The 16,187-nt window shown below is 35.5% G+C and overlaps 1 long non-coding RNA gene across 1 annotated transcript in view; it reads right to left on the reverse strand.

Moving 5' to 3' along the window:
- The window catches only part of LOC104913041 (uncharacterized), a 68,360-nt gene that overhangs the window by 44,546 nt on the left and 7,627 nt on the right, over positions 1-16,187 (reverse strand). The gene's annotated exons all lie outside the window — the stretch shown is intronic.

Consider the following 16,187-nt stretch of genomic DNA (forward strand, 5'->3'; position numbering starts at 1 on the left):
AACACTACAATTTTCAATCACCAAATTATGCATACATGCTAAGAAGGATGGACTGCAACTGAGATCTCAATCCTTAAAAAGTTCCTCACTTAGAAAGAGAATAAAAGATAATTTCTCATTGTACCTGGAATGCCACAGTCCATCTTGATTCTACAAAGCAATTAGGCACCTCATTAACTTTAAGCACCTGCTTAATTCCCATGGCTTTGAAACCAGTGGGAGTTAGATGCTTGTTCCTGAATTTGGGCAGGAAAAACATGCTTGTTAAAGCTTGCAAAAAAGAGGATTATGTGTGCTAAACTTGTTATGGACTAGTTTAATAAACTTTATGATGTTTAGCCTTCAAATTTATTACATCAAGCCTTGAACTTGAGCGCAAATGTGCAAAGACTTGTAGACCATATCTTCAAATGATGTGCCAGGCATTAGCTGATTTTAAGAGTCTATTTATTACAAATTGGAATAATACTAATCTACTTGACTGGCAACTATTACCAAGGGGAAAAAAGTAGGAAATGAAAGGAATAAGAGCCTTCTTGATAAATCTTACGTTTTCAGGATACTGCCCATTACAGCTTTACTGAACATGATATTCTTTCCTTTAGCTATAAGCCAAACATTAAAGGCTTCCAGATTCACATGAAAAATCTACAGTTTCTTTCAGGAAAAGATGGTGTTGGCCAGGTGTTTTACAAAATTTATATAAATTCATAAATGATATGTCAGTCTCACAGTATCTATCTTTACACTGAGGAAACAGAAGATGAATTTCAGCTGTAGGCTAGGAAGATGTAACAGACACACCTCCAAAATGTGCTAACAAGCCTCTTAAACATGGTCTGGAAGATATGTGATTGCATTCTCTTCCAATGCTAAGCAAGGAAGAACACTGGAATTACAGTCAGCAAGACCTGAAAGGCATCAATATGAATTTCCAGCAATGAGATGTGTACCTCTCTGGCAGGTAGATGTGGTGGAAAAGTTGTAAGAGCAGCCAAGACCTCTGTACTCTTGCCTGTGGAAACAGGAAATAGCGCTATGATAGGCTTTGCAGAAAATAAAACACACTGCTAACTCCCAGGATAATGTTTTCTGATGAATTGATAAGGAAAGGAATAGCACTCTCACGAAACTACCTTTATGTTAACAATCATACCAAAGGCTTTTATTTTACATTGTGATCTTCATTGTGATGTAGCAACAAACATATGTATCAATAAATAAAAGATGTCTTCTGGACTGCTGAATACTTCAAAGTAATTTTCTGAAACTTTTCTTCCCTGCTTCTAGAAATAAAAGTATTTTCCATTGTGCTGGCTATCTGAACACATATTTTATGAACAGTATACTGATATTAGTGCTTTCCTCTCTGCAAGCTATTTCCCTTCACAGGTGATTAGAGGATTTCTCAGTAACCCTTTCTGATCTGAACAGTGAGTTAAAAAATTGTAGAAGTTGCAGCTGTCAGATGATGGAATTAATGGTAGGGCCAGGTGTTTCTTACTATATTTATTAATAACATATGAAGTACTTATTGCTTGGCTACAAGAGAAGTCATAAAAGCTGCTGTACTTTACCCACAGCAATAGGCTTTTTTTTTACTAGCAAAGAATTCAGCTATAGCATAAAACATATTGAGAATCTGTTTTACTGTTATTTTTCACTACCATTATTTTATTTATTATTGTAAAATAGTACTGTAAAATAGTTTCACTTCAATCAATGCTGGAACAGTAAGTCTTATCACAGAAAGTGAGACATTTCTTCTGTCATGTACTATTTACTATAGTTATTTAACTGTTCTCTCTTTAGCTTTCAAAATGGAAATTAAATTTTCCAGTAAACTTTTCCAGCAGTACATTCATGTATTGTTAAAACTACTTCTCAAATAAGTCTGCATTGCTTTAACAACAGCAGACAGGAAAAAGCTGTGGCTGGGAATCCAAAAGGTTACTGGATTAAAATTCATGGGGGCAATTTCTTCCTCAAGTGTCAAAAGTAATTGCACACACTGAACATCAGAGCAACTCCAGAAGTTCCTCCAACATATTATAAGCAGCAATGCAAATGTGTCAACACCCTTTCTGCAACTTACTCAGTGCTTTTCTGTCTTTAAAACCATAGTGAAAGTAGTTCCATGATTTGAGGTAATAATCTAGATTAAAAAAAAGATTAACTATTTCAAATGTTAGAGGTGCTGTAAGAAATACATGATAGAAACAGCACTGAGTATTGACCTATTGATGGAATGTGGAAGTCCTGAAAATAAGTCTCTAGTAATTACCAAGGCACAAGTTGAATATTAGAATGTATTAAATATAGACATAATTCACATTTCTCTATCTTTATAGTTTTTTTTTTTTTGAAAATTCAAATTTAATTATTTAATGCAAAAAATCTGATGACCTCAGTCTATTAACGACAGAGAGCATACTGTGTTTACATCATAGTGTGTTAAAATTCACAGGAAAGCATCCATTAAGTGCACACTCTACCTTTTCCTTATTTTTAAAAACCTTTTGAAAACAAATCCATCATATTTAGCATTTGTATTTAGTTCTCATCTGACAGGCCTAAATGTTACTGAGTGACAGAATTGGTACAAAACACTGCAGCACTATTTACTGCATTTGAAAGTCAAGGGGACCAGTTTTAGTGTGGGAGGAAATGATATTTTTTGTTCCTAAGTCAAGACAATTTCTTTTGCTAGGTTTGCTAACAAGCATAACAATACATGTCTCTAACAAGCATAACAACATGGCTCTATTTTAAATATAAGAAAAGGCCCATGTATTGTATAAATGATGTATAAAATCTTCACATGTGCAGACACACATATTTATATAAAGTAAAGCATAACACCTGCTACACAGAAGTATAAACACATGGTGTGCAACTTCCAGATAAAAGCCATCTTGAATTTTTTCTTGAATTATGTGGTGGGAACTTAAAACAGTTTTTAACTCTTATTTCACAGTGGAAAAGAAGGCCTCTCTAGCTCACTGAATTGAATTAGATGTTTTTCCCAACTTTAAATTAAATAAACTTTAAAGAATTTACTACAAAGAGAACAAAAGAGAGGGGAAAAGATAAATGAGGAAGTGGAATTTAACAGTATTTTATTACACAGATAATCACGTCCTTTGCCTTCATAATATCTACCATTAAAATGCTTTCTGAAAGCAAAAATGAATTATTTTCTTTACGGTTTATTAATTAATCATACTCTTTTTACGAGAGACTGATTATTTAATTTTAGTCATCAGTGGAAATGTTCAGCTTCTTCATATCAGTCTGAAGACATGCAAGAAAAGAGTATTAATTAGTTTCTTTCCAAAAAGCAGGTGGAAAAGGCAATTTAACAATCTAAATAGGCAGGTACAGGCCCTGATCTCACGTGAAATCTCATTACTGTCTTTTACATGACTGTTAGTTAAAATTCTACTATTCTGGAAGTTACTTTGTGGACTACATTAAATATGTTGATGGTCCCACTCTATTTCCCTGTGTTTAGGTGCCACCATCACAAAGATGTTGGCAGAGCTGTCATTTTTTATATACATGCTGACAGATATATCAAGTAAGAAAGATTTAACAGGCACAGAAACTGAATGCAACTCCTGGCCCTATAGGGACTGCTACCCAAGGCACATCAGGGAAACACTACTGTGTGAATTTTAATTTGCGGTAACATCTAGTAAACTTGTTCTATGGAGAAACCAAATGATCTTAGTCTCAATTCTTGTAAAAAAGTCACCTTGGTTTACTGGAGAGGTTAAGGTGAGAATCAGAAATGAGAGAGATGTGCTGGCATGCACGTGGATACGGATATAATGCTTAAAAAATGAGAACTTTGACAGAGACAGCATAGATTAGATAGGAGTTTGCAGAAAACTGCTGTAGAAAGTTAAATATACAACAGAAAAAAAAATGTGTGTCTCAGGTTGTAGGGCTGTGAGAAAGGATTCCTCCACTGCTAATTCCTCTCTGAAAATGTTAGGGAAAAAAAAGCGAGGTAATGACAGAGACCCAATACTAATGCATAATGTTCTGAAATAATGTGAAAGCTTCAGTAAATATATCTGAAGCTTCTGAAGAGAAATAGAGCTAGGTACTTGAGCCACAGAACCCATATTATTTTCCTGAATATGTATCTCTAGTTATCATGAGAAGCACACAGGTCACTTCTCAGGTCACTTAGAAGTGAATGTAGCAACTCCAGCCTTCTCTAATTAAGGAAGATAACACCATCAAAGGTTAAGATGTTGAAGGCAAAATATATTGAGTCTTTTTTCAAGTAACTGAGTTTTACAAATCGGAAAATTCAATTATTGTAATAGGGCAAATTTTAGCTTCTGGTCCTACTGCCTCATAGAGTGATCCTACGGTATACTAGTTAAAAAAAAAAAAAAAAAAAAAAGGTTTTTTTGCAGCTAGAAGCTGAACCATTTTACACATTTCAAATTTCAATATAGAATATGAAGATCAAAGAAAAGGTAGGAAAAAGTCGTTGCCTGGACAACACAGAAGTAAGTGAAGTCCTGCAACTAATTCAGAATTCTCTCTGGACAACATCATACTACCCCATCCATGGAAAGCAGCCATAGAGACAGATGCTAGTGATGACTAAGTGCATTTATTCTAAAGAGTGATATCCATCTTCTGCCAAGCATAAGAGATGTGTGACTACATCTGTTCACTCCACTAAGGGAGCAAACAGGCATAGGACAGAAGAAAGGGCTGCCATAAAGTAAAATGTTAATTAGTGCACAGAGTCCCATTTGAATCATTAGGAAGTCTGTATTTCACAAGCCTTTAAAATTAGCCTATCGTAAGCCCCACTGAAGGCAATGAGAGCTCTGCACTCGGTGTCAATGAGGGAAAAAAGAGATCAAGGATAAGTATTCAAGTTTGACCATTATGCAGAGACCCTTAAATAGCTAACAACCAGCCACTATCCACATGCATGATACATACAACATGCTTATTTTTGTTTGTGAATCAATGCACATAAACCTTCTTCCTCCAAGTCTGACTCCTTTTAAAAAACAACTAGAATATATATATATAAAACATTCTTATTTTGTACTTATTTTCTGCATTAGTTAACCACAATGGTCAGAAGAATATGAACATAATCAACTATGGCCCTGGCATAATGAATATATTCTCTAACGACACATTTCATGTGAAACATTGAGTTGATTTTGAGTAGTGTCATTAAATAACCATGAAACTTCAAGAGTTCATTCAGAGGTCTGAGACAGATGAAGCTCATTTAGGAGCACATCCCTCATTCTGCAGCTTAGGAACAGACTTTACTTTGCAACACTGCCTTTGCTTAGGTTTTAAGACTCTTCAGTGCATCCAGAACAACTGTCAAATAGTGTATCTAAGAAGAGAATAACTGTTAGCACATTTGCACTTTTATATAGTTAAATGCAATTTTCTATTAAAAACTTCAAATACCACTTATGTGCGTAAGTATATGATGCACACACACAACTTTCCTAGTGTCCCAGATTAGCTGGGTTTACAATTATGACTCCTTCCTAACAACACTGTGTGATGTTTTCCTCTCTTACTGAGTCCTGGTGCCCTAGGTGAAGCCAAACAGAAAAATGTTGACATCTCAAGTATTTTTCAAAAATAGTTTAAGTGTTTAATCCCCTCCAAATGCTGAAAGCTCCTTAAGACTGTATCCTAAAACAATACAGTACAACATTTATATTGATAACAAACTCCTTTTCAGACTTCAGCTGTAGACATTCTGCTATTTCATGAGTTTTTGGACTCTATATGTGTATCTTTGACTCAATAATTCATCTCCCAGAGATGCTGCAGTAAACTATGCATTCACCTCAATGTACATACAGTACATATAAACACCTTATTTTAAGTTTTCCTGCTGTTTACTGGCACTTATAAAGTGAAATTGGTCATTGCTATGTAAGTTTTATGGGTAGGCAAAAGTAAAAGTCTCTGAAGGCAGAGAATTTTCTGGCTAAGATAAAGCATAGATTTGCTTTCAGCAGCTTTAAGCTGATGGGTTTTGTAGGACAGCCAACTCATTCTGAACACTGTCATCCACAGGTCCTGGCAGAAGTATACTATAGGATATCAGGTATGATTACCCACAGAATTCAAAACAGGGGCACTGATGCACATGGCTTCAAGACAGTAAATTAGTAATAACCTCAATTATTGTATGTCCAAACTAAAAGAATACATTTTCTGCCAGAAGAGGACAGAGTAAATGTAGCATCTTAAGTTTGTTCTGACAAATTAATGTTTTAATGATAGTTTCTGTAAATTTTGTCTTCATTGCATGAAATGCCAGTTACCTATAAAGTCTTCTTTTCGATATTTTATGGCTCTTATGCAAATATGTGATGTTACTAGTTTTTTTTCTTTGTTTGCTTTGTATAGTTCTGCTGAGTTGCATTATGCAATCATTAAAAATGAATAGCCAAAATAAAAATATTTCATATTGGAAACAATACTTAAAAATTAATGGTGTTTTAGCAAAAGGCTGTTTCCCATAATTTCACCAACACAGCAGAAACTTCATAAGGGAACAGTTAATCAGCTGAAGACAACATTTATCTATGCCCTTTTTACATTTGGTACATTTGGTTAAAAATATATATATCTATAGTTGCCCAAGCTTTACAGGATCACACACTCAGAAATTAACAGCATAAAGGTTGACCTCAAAGCTCCCTTGTCCTCTGTGCAGTGTTCTGTCAGGTGCAGGCAGAGTACACAGCTCCCTTCCACTCACAGTGCTTAAGAGAATGGGGAAATAACTTTCTGCAAATTCTTGTGCTTTGGACAAATTACAGTTATGATTTTGTCAGTTGATAGTAACTCCACTAGAAAGGTTGCTCAGGATATCCAACAGAGAATAGAGGAATATGAATCTTGTTTCAAGTAAGGAAAATCTTAAAGATTGTACTGATTGGATTTACATTGCAGCACAGAGCCATAATAGCCTGTTCCCTCACTTTTATACGGGGGATGGAAACCCATTACTCTCTTACAATCAGATAATCCAGCAGTCACAATTGGACCTTCTCACTGATGAAGTTACAAATTTTTCCAGGAATTCAGTATGTATTTTAATCCTATATAAAAATATAGGATATAAAATAAATCCTGTAAATCTTGATATAAAAATATAATGTGCATCTAGTAAGGACATGTGCAAACAGTTATTCAGCATAGTGGAAAATAAATGTGAAATAATAAAGAACACTGATTATCCCATAGTTTATTTAATATTCCTAATTGCTCACATTACTTTTTGTAAATCATTACTTAGAACTCAATAACAGTGTCAGGGAGAGTGAAATGGAAAATGGAAGAGAATGGTAGAGAGGAATGGGAAAGGAAGAAATAAGAAGTAACCATGAAAAGCAATGAAGACACAGATAGAACAAAAGCCATTAAGGACAGTATGAGTTGAATCAGATTTCATTCTTAGAGTATGAACAGCTTTATGGTTTGTTTTGTCCTGAAATCTCCGTCATTATCACGACTGCTTTTATATTTATCCCCTTAGCTCAGCAGAGAAAATGGCAGCTGAGATCATTCTCCTGTGTAGGCTTAGATTAGGCAAATTATGCATCCTCTTATTTTTACAAAAGATCAGCTTCAAATTCAATTCGCTGTATTCGTTTCACATATGATTATGAAAGTTTAGCTATTTCATTTTGGAAACAGTTCAATTCATATTCCCTGTACTTACATATGGTTCTACTTTGCTGTCTTAAAAGTTTCACTGAGGAGGACTCCTTTGCATCGGCAATTCAGAACGCCAGTGATTGATTACTGAAATTCTCCCAAGTACAGAGAGAACATCAAACAAAAGTCTGTACCCTGTTGGTATTGATTTAGAACTGGTGATCTCATTAGAAAGCCCTAATTCTTAACATTGCTTTGGTTTACACAATCTTTAATTTATTTTTAAAAGCTGATTGGCCAACTATATCAGCCTCATGACTGTCTTCTCATCTCACTAGACAACTGCTTTAGTCTTTGAACATTTAAAAGGTCATTAATTCAAATGCTAATGCAATCAATACTATATTAAATAAACTATAAAAAGTAAATTAATATTAGGTAACCTGATGTATTGTGCCGTAAGGTTTTAAAATGTTCTTGCTGTCAGCACATTTACATTGATAAATTACAACAGCACACCTTTCAAAAAATAATCTCAGTCATTTGAATGTGACTTACTCCAGTATTTAAACATTGATTCATGGTACATACAGTAAGGAAAATTTGTGCTCTTCACTTTTTGGTTGAGCTATCTTTTATACTGATATATTTTTTACAAAGTTATATGTATGTAAAATTCAATTTTAAACACAAATGAAAATTCCTAAGTTGGATGAGTTTGGCCTCAGAAATAGAACACTTGTTCCAATTTGTTACGGGTGCAGGCTGAGACATGCTACATGTTACATGAAGCTCTCGAAGATGAGGAGGTCAGATTTGGCTCATATCACTACTTTAGATCACCGAAAAGCATGGATTATTTACAATTATTTATTATTTTAAACTCCGAGACCATAATCCTCCTCCTTGTTACTTTATCTAAGATGGCACAGTTAACATTCCACGCTCACACTCTCATACTGTGTCCATACTCTTACATAGTAAGTGGTTTTGTTTCTCTGCACTTATAAACAATCCTTTTCAGTAAGCCTCAATTTTGAGTGGCCAATAGGCACTATTCAAAAAATTTATAGCACTTGCTTAACGTATTAGAAAGGCCATCTACATTTTCAAAAGCATTTATTTAATGAGGTTTCAAATTAAAAAGCTAGTTGAGAAATCAATGTACATGCAACTCTAGCATCTATCCATCTTGCATCCTGTGAACCACAGCCTAAAGCGTGTGAAAAACTTTATTTTTTGAAATATTGGTCAATGAAAACAGAGCTCTGGGGACTACAGTGGTAAAAGCTCTTTTGTTATCACTGGAAAATCCGACGTACTTTTAGAGCTTGCATTTGCACTCTGTGCTATTTATCTTCCTTCTCAGATTTTTTTTTTTTCCCCCTGTATCTGTGTTCTTATCCAAATAGCTCTTTTCTGCAATTTTGTCCTGAACACTAAAACAATCAGCATAGAATTTTGGTGTATCGTGATTCCTTTCACATGCCTAATGGCTGATACCAACCACTTTCTGTCTTTTGAATGAACAGCTGCTTAAAAAAAAAAGAAAAAAAAAGTCTTTTTTGGCAATCACACTCATCTTAGTATCACTGGTGTTCATTTTTCATTCACTGGCTATACCAGCTTTGTAGGCTGTTTGTGCTCACCTTCCAGGCCCATCATCAGCTTAGCTTTCTCCTGTTCTGCCTTCTGCTAACAAATCTCTAAACTGCCAGCTGAAGAGTTCAGCCAAGGAAGCTTTGGGGAACAAAAAAATGAAAAGGAGTTCAATTTGTATCCACAAAAATAAAAGGGGATCACAATTTGTATCCACAAAATTTTGCTCCTGTACATTTGCTCCTGTAAAAATGAATAGAAGGTGCAGACTTCAGTATTTGGCTCTTCAACTATCAGCTGTGAGTACAGTATATGGGAGAAAGAGGTACAGAAATAAAATTGTGTCTTACAATGGTGAAGGTGCCCTGAAGAAAACAATGATGCTTCACATATTACTGCTATGTGTTGATGACAACCTTAAAAGTTTACAGCTAACAATACAGGAGTGACCCCAGTTCAGCCAAAAAGAAAGAAACCCAAAATAAAGATTGATGAGAAAATGACTTAGTAGAGAAGAATATCATTTGATTACAAAATCTGCATCTTGTGTACTCTTGCTATCTGCTTTGAGCTGATTATTCCTTTGCAATTATTAGATAAACATTTTTTTAACAGATCTAAAACTTAAAAAAGAGGAGTTGTGGAAGGAATTGGAAGCCTGGATTAATTTCAGTTTATAAACTAATGCAATCAGCCTAGCATAAGCAGTTCTAGTGCTAGACAGTTTGGCTGAAAAAAGAATATTTTAATGGATCAAAGCTGGAGTGCAGTGGATTAGCCTCTGACCAGCTGGCAGCTGATAGGAAGACTGTGACCAGTACCAACACAGGTGAATATGTATGGCTTTGGGACCATTGCTTGTTCCTCCTCATCATGCACCAAGAGCTTTGTTTTGCTAACACAAAGGTCTAGGAACATCCTTAATTTAGAAAAGCATGAAAACTGAAGGCGTAACCGAATAGTTCTGTGTTCTTTCCACTCTAATTGTGAAGCAATCCCCTGTAAGTATGTTGTGCAGCAGCAAGGCTCCAAGAAAAGCAGGGGCACAGCTCACAGCCGGCCTCCAGGAGCCGTGCTGCAGGGACACAGAGTGAAGTGATGGAAAGGTTCCTGCAGCTCCGAAGCAATGCACCCACAGCTCTTTATGTGCTATAACCCAGCACAGTAGTATTTTAACTCAACTAATAAATGACAGAAAACAAAGGGCTTTAGAAATAATTTTCCTTGATGAAAATAGATCAGTAAAGAGCCAATCATACTTGGATACGAAAACATTTTCTTTCACTTCATTTTGCCTTCTTCATTGAATTTTTATGTTCCCCAGCGTCTTGTTTAAAGTATCTTGGATATTTTGCAACACAATCCACAAGAGGTGACATAATGAGTACAGGGAGAATGTAACTAAGTGATGTGTAACGATGTAGTGCTAATTTCCACAGTGAATCATAAAAAGATACTTTGAGAATATTGTGCAGAGAAGCAGAGAACAGAGGATCTGAAATGACAGTACAGAGAAGAGTGGTAGTGGTGAGAATACTAAGAGATTACAAGGAACAAGTATTTCAGTTTTGAAGACGCTGATTTCAAAGCACTTAAATACTTCTCGTCTTCCAAGCTAAGCAGAGGGACAGACCACACTGGAAACATCCTGAGGTCACCAAGAAGCCAATGCTGTGGTTGAATTACCACAAGGTTACAAGTTTCTTCTTTGATTCACTTCAGAAGGAAAATATTCAGTTTACTTTCTCTAGGAAATACTACCTCGCATCATTCTTTTGTGCACAGTTACAACAAATGACCAAGAAAATTCTTTCTGAAATTCCTGACGGTTATTTTAAGAATGATTGCTACATAGTTGTGAATTTTCCCTCACAGTGGAATTTCTGGAATAGTGAAGACTTCAAAGGAACAATTCATTTGGAGTGAGGTCAGCTGAGATGCAGGAAGTCTGTTTATAAAATCAAATGCTAATTGAGGGTAGCTATGCATGCATCACTGTGTCCTGTTCTCTCTCAGAGAATACAAGTTGCTCGCACTACTAGAACCATGCATCTATGTGTAGTGATTCAGAAGTGTATTTGCTAACAATTGCCTTGTTCATGAGTGCACCCTCACTTGTTGCAAGCTTCATGGGCTTATTTCTAGCATCAGTCACTAGCACACTAAAAAAGGAGATTATTCTGATTTGAATTAAATTAGTATAGATTTTCCATCTACATTAAAACTACCACAGTCTAACAGTGTACGTATTTTGTTTTTCGTTGTTTTTTTTTTTTTTTTTTTTTTCCCCACAGTATGTGATTGATACTGAGTCGCTCAAACACATTGTTTTCTTGGCCAATCAGCACCAAGACAACACAACATTCTTAATTTCTTTTTTCAGAAGAATAAATTGATGACTGTAAAGTAGAGAAAAAAGCACCATCTAAAAGATGATAAGCATCAAAGAAATGCATGCAAAGCTTTGTTCCATGTCTTTAAATAGTGACTACAGTTCCCAGGATATTTGGGTCAGTTAGCCCCATCTCACAGACTGAAGGATATCACCAAGAGCAAAAAGGACATGTAAGAATGAAAATGGTTGCTTTCTGCTGTTAAGCAAACAACCGAAACATCTATCATCACTACCTTCCTTGGAACACAATGGGCTGAAAGGTATCATCTGTATCTTATCTCTTCTGAAAACAAAGCTTGATTCTACCAGAGAGAAAAATATCCTGACCAGCATTTCAGGATTTGCCATTCCATTCTAACGTGGGCAAAGTTTTTTGGTAAAACTCAGAAAACTCAGCTGTCACCCCCCCAAAAAAAAACTTATTTTTTTAATATTTACTTCAAATCTTACTTTTTAGTAAATTTTACTAAGATTACTAAATCCTTTCAACCCCAAGCGTTACTCATTAATGCTATGACTTGTATATGAAAAAGAGAATACTCTAAACTGGATGAAAGGCAATACATAATTGTAGAACAGAGATGCAGGCATATCCTGATCTTAATGCCTGGTAATGCCTTTTTTCTAGTCTGTTTTTAATAAATACATAGTTTTTCCATTTATACCGTATTATTATTATGAGGAATGCACTGTTTTAATGAAACAAAGATTCCTCCTTGCCCTCCTTCAGGTGTCACATTTAGCTAATGTCGGGAATAAAGGGTTCTCTCTGATCACAGCAACACTACAAGTATACAAGGGTGTATTTGCATCTGTTGCAGCTTTTACTATGCACATCCGCAACAGATAAAAAGAATTTGGCCCTGAGTGATTTTTAACCCCACTCATTAAAAGCCACTTTAACATCAAAGTTTCAGACTATGTTAATACTCTCACTGACAAATTTAAGAGACAACCTTGAGTTTGGCTTAAAAGCAGTGCAAGGAAGGATTAACTTTGTCATTCTTCAGAAGAAAGAGAATATGATTTCTAATATGCTCTTCATGAGGCAGAAAAGGAAAGCAAGCACACCACATTACAGTGACTTGAATGACTTGACAGCTGCTAGCTAAACAATACAACATTAATTTTCAACATTTTTGCACATGGCTGGGTGAGAGATCCCTTAATCCCAGTTCCCATTCTACTTCAGCCTCATTGTTGCTGTCTCCTTTTGTATCACTTATTATAATCAGTTTCTGCTGCATACTCCCTTTCACCTTATTATTGTTGCAAAACTAAGGTACTAGGTTAATTCAGACTTGCTTCCCTGGGGTACGTTAAGAAGGATTTAAGTACTTTATTGACACAGTCTGACTTCAAAAGCTGCTTTAGCAGTTACTACCAGAGAGAAGGAGACCCATCCATGACGGCAGAAAACTAACCATAAATTCTTATATTCTATATGCTGAATGACTTTCAAAGGAACCATTGATTTTGTCATTTATGAATGGATTTAGTCAAATTAGTCTTTTCATTGTGCACAATAAGACAGCATTGTAATTAGGAATTAGGGGATAAAACTGTGTGAAACAAATGGAACTGCTATTTTTTTTTGGATCCTCAACACAAATTCAATAAGCCTTAGTTATGCCACCCTGATCATTTTGTTTATGACCAACTACTCTCCATATTTTGATTGTCTTCACAGGAAGGAAAAAAGTGGCCTCCATTCTCAAGAGGCACTTTGCTCTCCAGAAGACTTAACCTTTCAAAGAGCTCTAACGTCTTTGCCTGTGAAGGAGCTAATAACTTGTTTGCCAAAACGATGTGAATATTTACAGACACACTTGAAATCAGACAAAGGTTACACAATGAAATAAACAGAGACTGTTACCATCAACAAGAAATTAAGTTTGCAAAAACAAAAACAAAAAACAACCAACAAATGTTTAGAGTGTAACAGACATCAATACGCATTATACTTCTCAAGCCTCTGAACCTTTCCAAACACAATGAGCGCTGATAGGCCCTGGATACCTTTTCTTGAAGAGCCACTTCTGGTGGTTATTTCAGTAGCGGAGCTGTATTGCTAGAAACAAGGCTAGCACTTGTGTCCTGATATTCATCCCTTTTGCATGGTGGCTGGCATGATGATACCAGCTCACAGCTACACAGAGAGCAGTGTGAAATGCAAAGCCATTAGGGAGGAGGAGCTCTGTGTGAATATTGTGCTGCCTGTGTCTTCAGCTGCTTGTATATCCATAAATCATGTACAAATGAGAAAGCGTATAAATCTTTGGATGAAAAAGGAAATTTAGAAGCCAGTCCAGCATTTGGTGCTTTCCAACTAACTGAAAGCTTTCTGCACCTCATCATGACTTTTGTAACTTAGAAGTGCTGAAAAGCCTTGATTTTCAATTTCCTTCACAACAGCAACATTATTTTCTAACCACTTCTATGCCCAATTTTATTATATATGAAAATACATATATATTATATATATATACTTTAATACTAATTTCCAATTTTTTTTAAACCTTAAAGATAAATGTCATCTTGCAGTGCTATGTCTAGAGATACTGCATATTAACAAAGCAAATAAATTTCTGAATGTAAGGAATTTCAGTCTCTGATCCTCTTCAATTTTAGGAAGAAACTGTGTTTACATTATACAGCTGCTGTAAGCCTGTGAAGTAAGCCAGTGCTTCTGGCTTATATAAGAACTGGCTTGAATATAGCTGGCTTGTAGAGGAACAATTAAGCCAGTAATTTTAAAAAGCAGAAAGAGCTGTGCAGACATAAGAGCTATACCTCATACAGTGCATAATGAATGCACTGTGTCCCAAAAGCAGTAGGTTGCATGAGCAGCAAGCAGCTGTACAATACAGACACGAAGTCGCATACTTCTCAAAAGCTTCAGTCTCACTGTATGTGTAACATACAGCACATCTTTCAGAGTTGGAAAACATCAGCAGAGCCTTGTAAATATGTTGCCATTTCCAAATAAATTAAAAAATATATATTTGCAGAAAATTCCAACACACACACACAATAGAAATTAAACACGTATTGACTTCAGTTTTTCATGTTACTTCTGGATGCTGATTTGTGCTGACACATTCAAGCTTGACGCTGACTCTCAAACAGAAATGATGGGGAGAAGATGAAACTCTCAACAGTGTGGCCATTGGCAGCTGCAGAGTATGGAATATTAGGGATACTTCTGCAGGTTCTTCCCTGAAGTTACTGAGTTTTATAGCATTAGCTACGGTACTTATGCAAACTCACAGAGTACATACATGGAACAGCAAGGTGTAAAAACCAGAAAGGTCGCTGAGCTCTGACTTTTCAAAACCAATAACCACTATTGCCTTAAGTTCATTGCAAACTTGCTCTACAAGTAAGCGAATATAATAAGCTTGATTAGGGGAATACACATTGGATATTTCATGGCTAAATAAGCAATAAGTTGACTATAAAATTTATGATCTATTAAAAGTAGCCGATTATTCAATATTGGTATCTTTATGTTCCTCAGGTGAACTGAATAAAGTTTCCACAAAAGAATTAATGTGATTAAGTTGCTCAAATACCTAGATATCTCAGATAAGTGGATAGGAGTGTGAAATGGAAAAAATGGGTACAGAGGTACAAATCTGTCTGAATTCGCTAGTTTTATGACTGCTATCTCAACCTAGTCTGAAGATGAACAATGTTTTGTTAGAAAAAAATAGTTAACAGACAATATCAAACACAGTACTAAATGAAAGAAAACAAAACAAACAAATAAAAACAACAAAAGGAGTGATGTACAGCCATATTTATGCAAAATAGGAATTTTGTACAGGCCTTGGGCCCATACATAGCTTTGGGTGTTGGATCTGAAGCAGATCCAGAAAGGTAAACATATTGGCATGCTTCACTGGATAAAAGGGAAGATATAAGGCATTAAAGCAAAAGCAAGAAAATCACAGTGATTTGAGATTTATGTACAGCACAATGCACACATTTATAAGGCTCAGAGCAACTTCAAGTGTACTAATTGTTTAACATGAAGTGATTAAAATCCATCCAGTCTTTGCCTTCTAAAATCCACACACCACTAGTTAGGACAATTATCTTAAAATAAGAGACTAATAAAGTTTCAGAAAAACTAGTTATTACACAGCATAATGACAACAACTAAAAAGTCCCACGTAGTAGCTACAATAGCTGTTACTTATACCATGCTTGTTATATATACACCATCTTATTCATGTAAGAAAAATGTACGTATTGGTGTTGAACCCTACTATAAGTTGGGACATACTAGAATGATACACTTCAGAGCATTTTCAGGAAGATGCTTTGTTAGTCTCCTGCTAGAAATTGTTACTGGAATACAGCACTTTTTTTTGTTGCTGAAAAAGTCTCTTTTTACCTCTATACTACAAATCTCTTTGACAGTCTAGGACTTATCCTGCAAATGCTTATACCAAGGGGATCTTAATCATCAACTGTAATGTCTTTAAGAACAAAGCCCTAA

The sequence above is a fragment of the Meleagris gallopavo genome, chromosome 13 (genome assembly GCF_905368555.1).
Source record: "Meleagris gallopavo chromosome 13, MGAL_WU_HG_1.1, whole genome shotgun sequence".
NCBI lineage: Eukaryota > Metazoa > Chordata > Aves > Galliformes > Phasianidae > Meleagris > Meleagris gallopavo.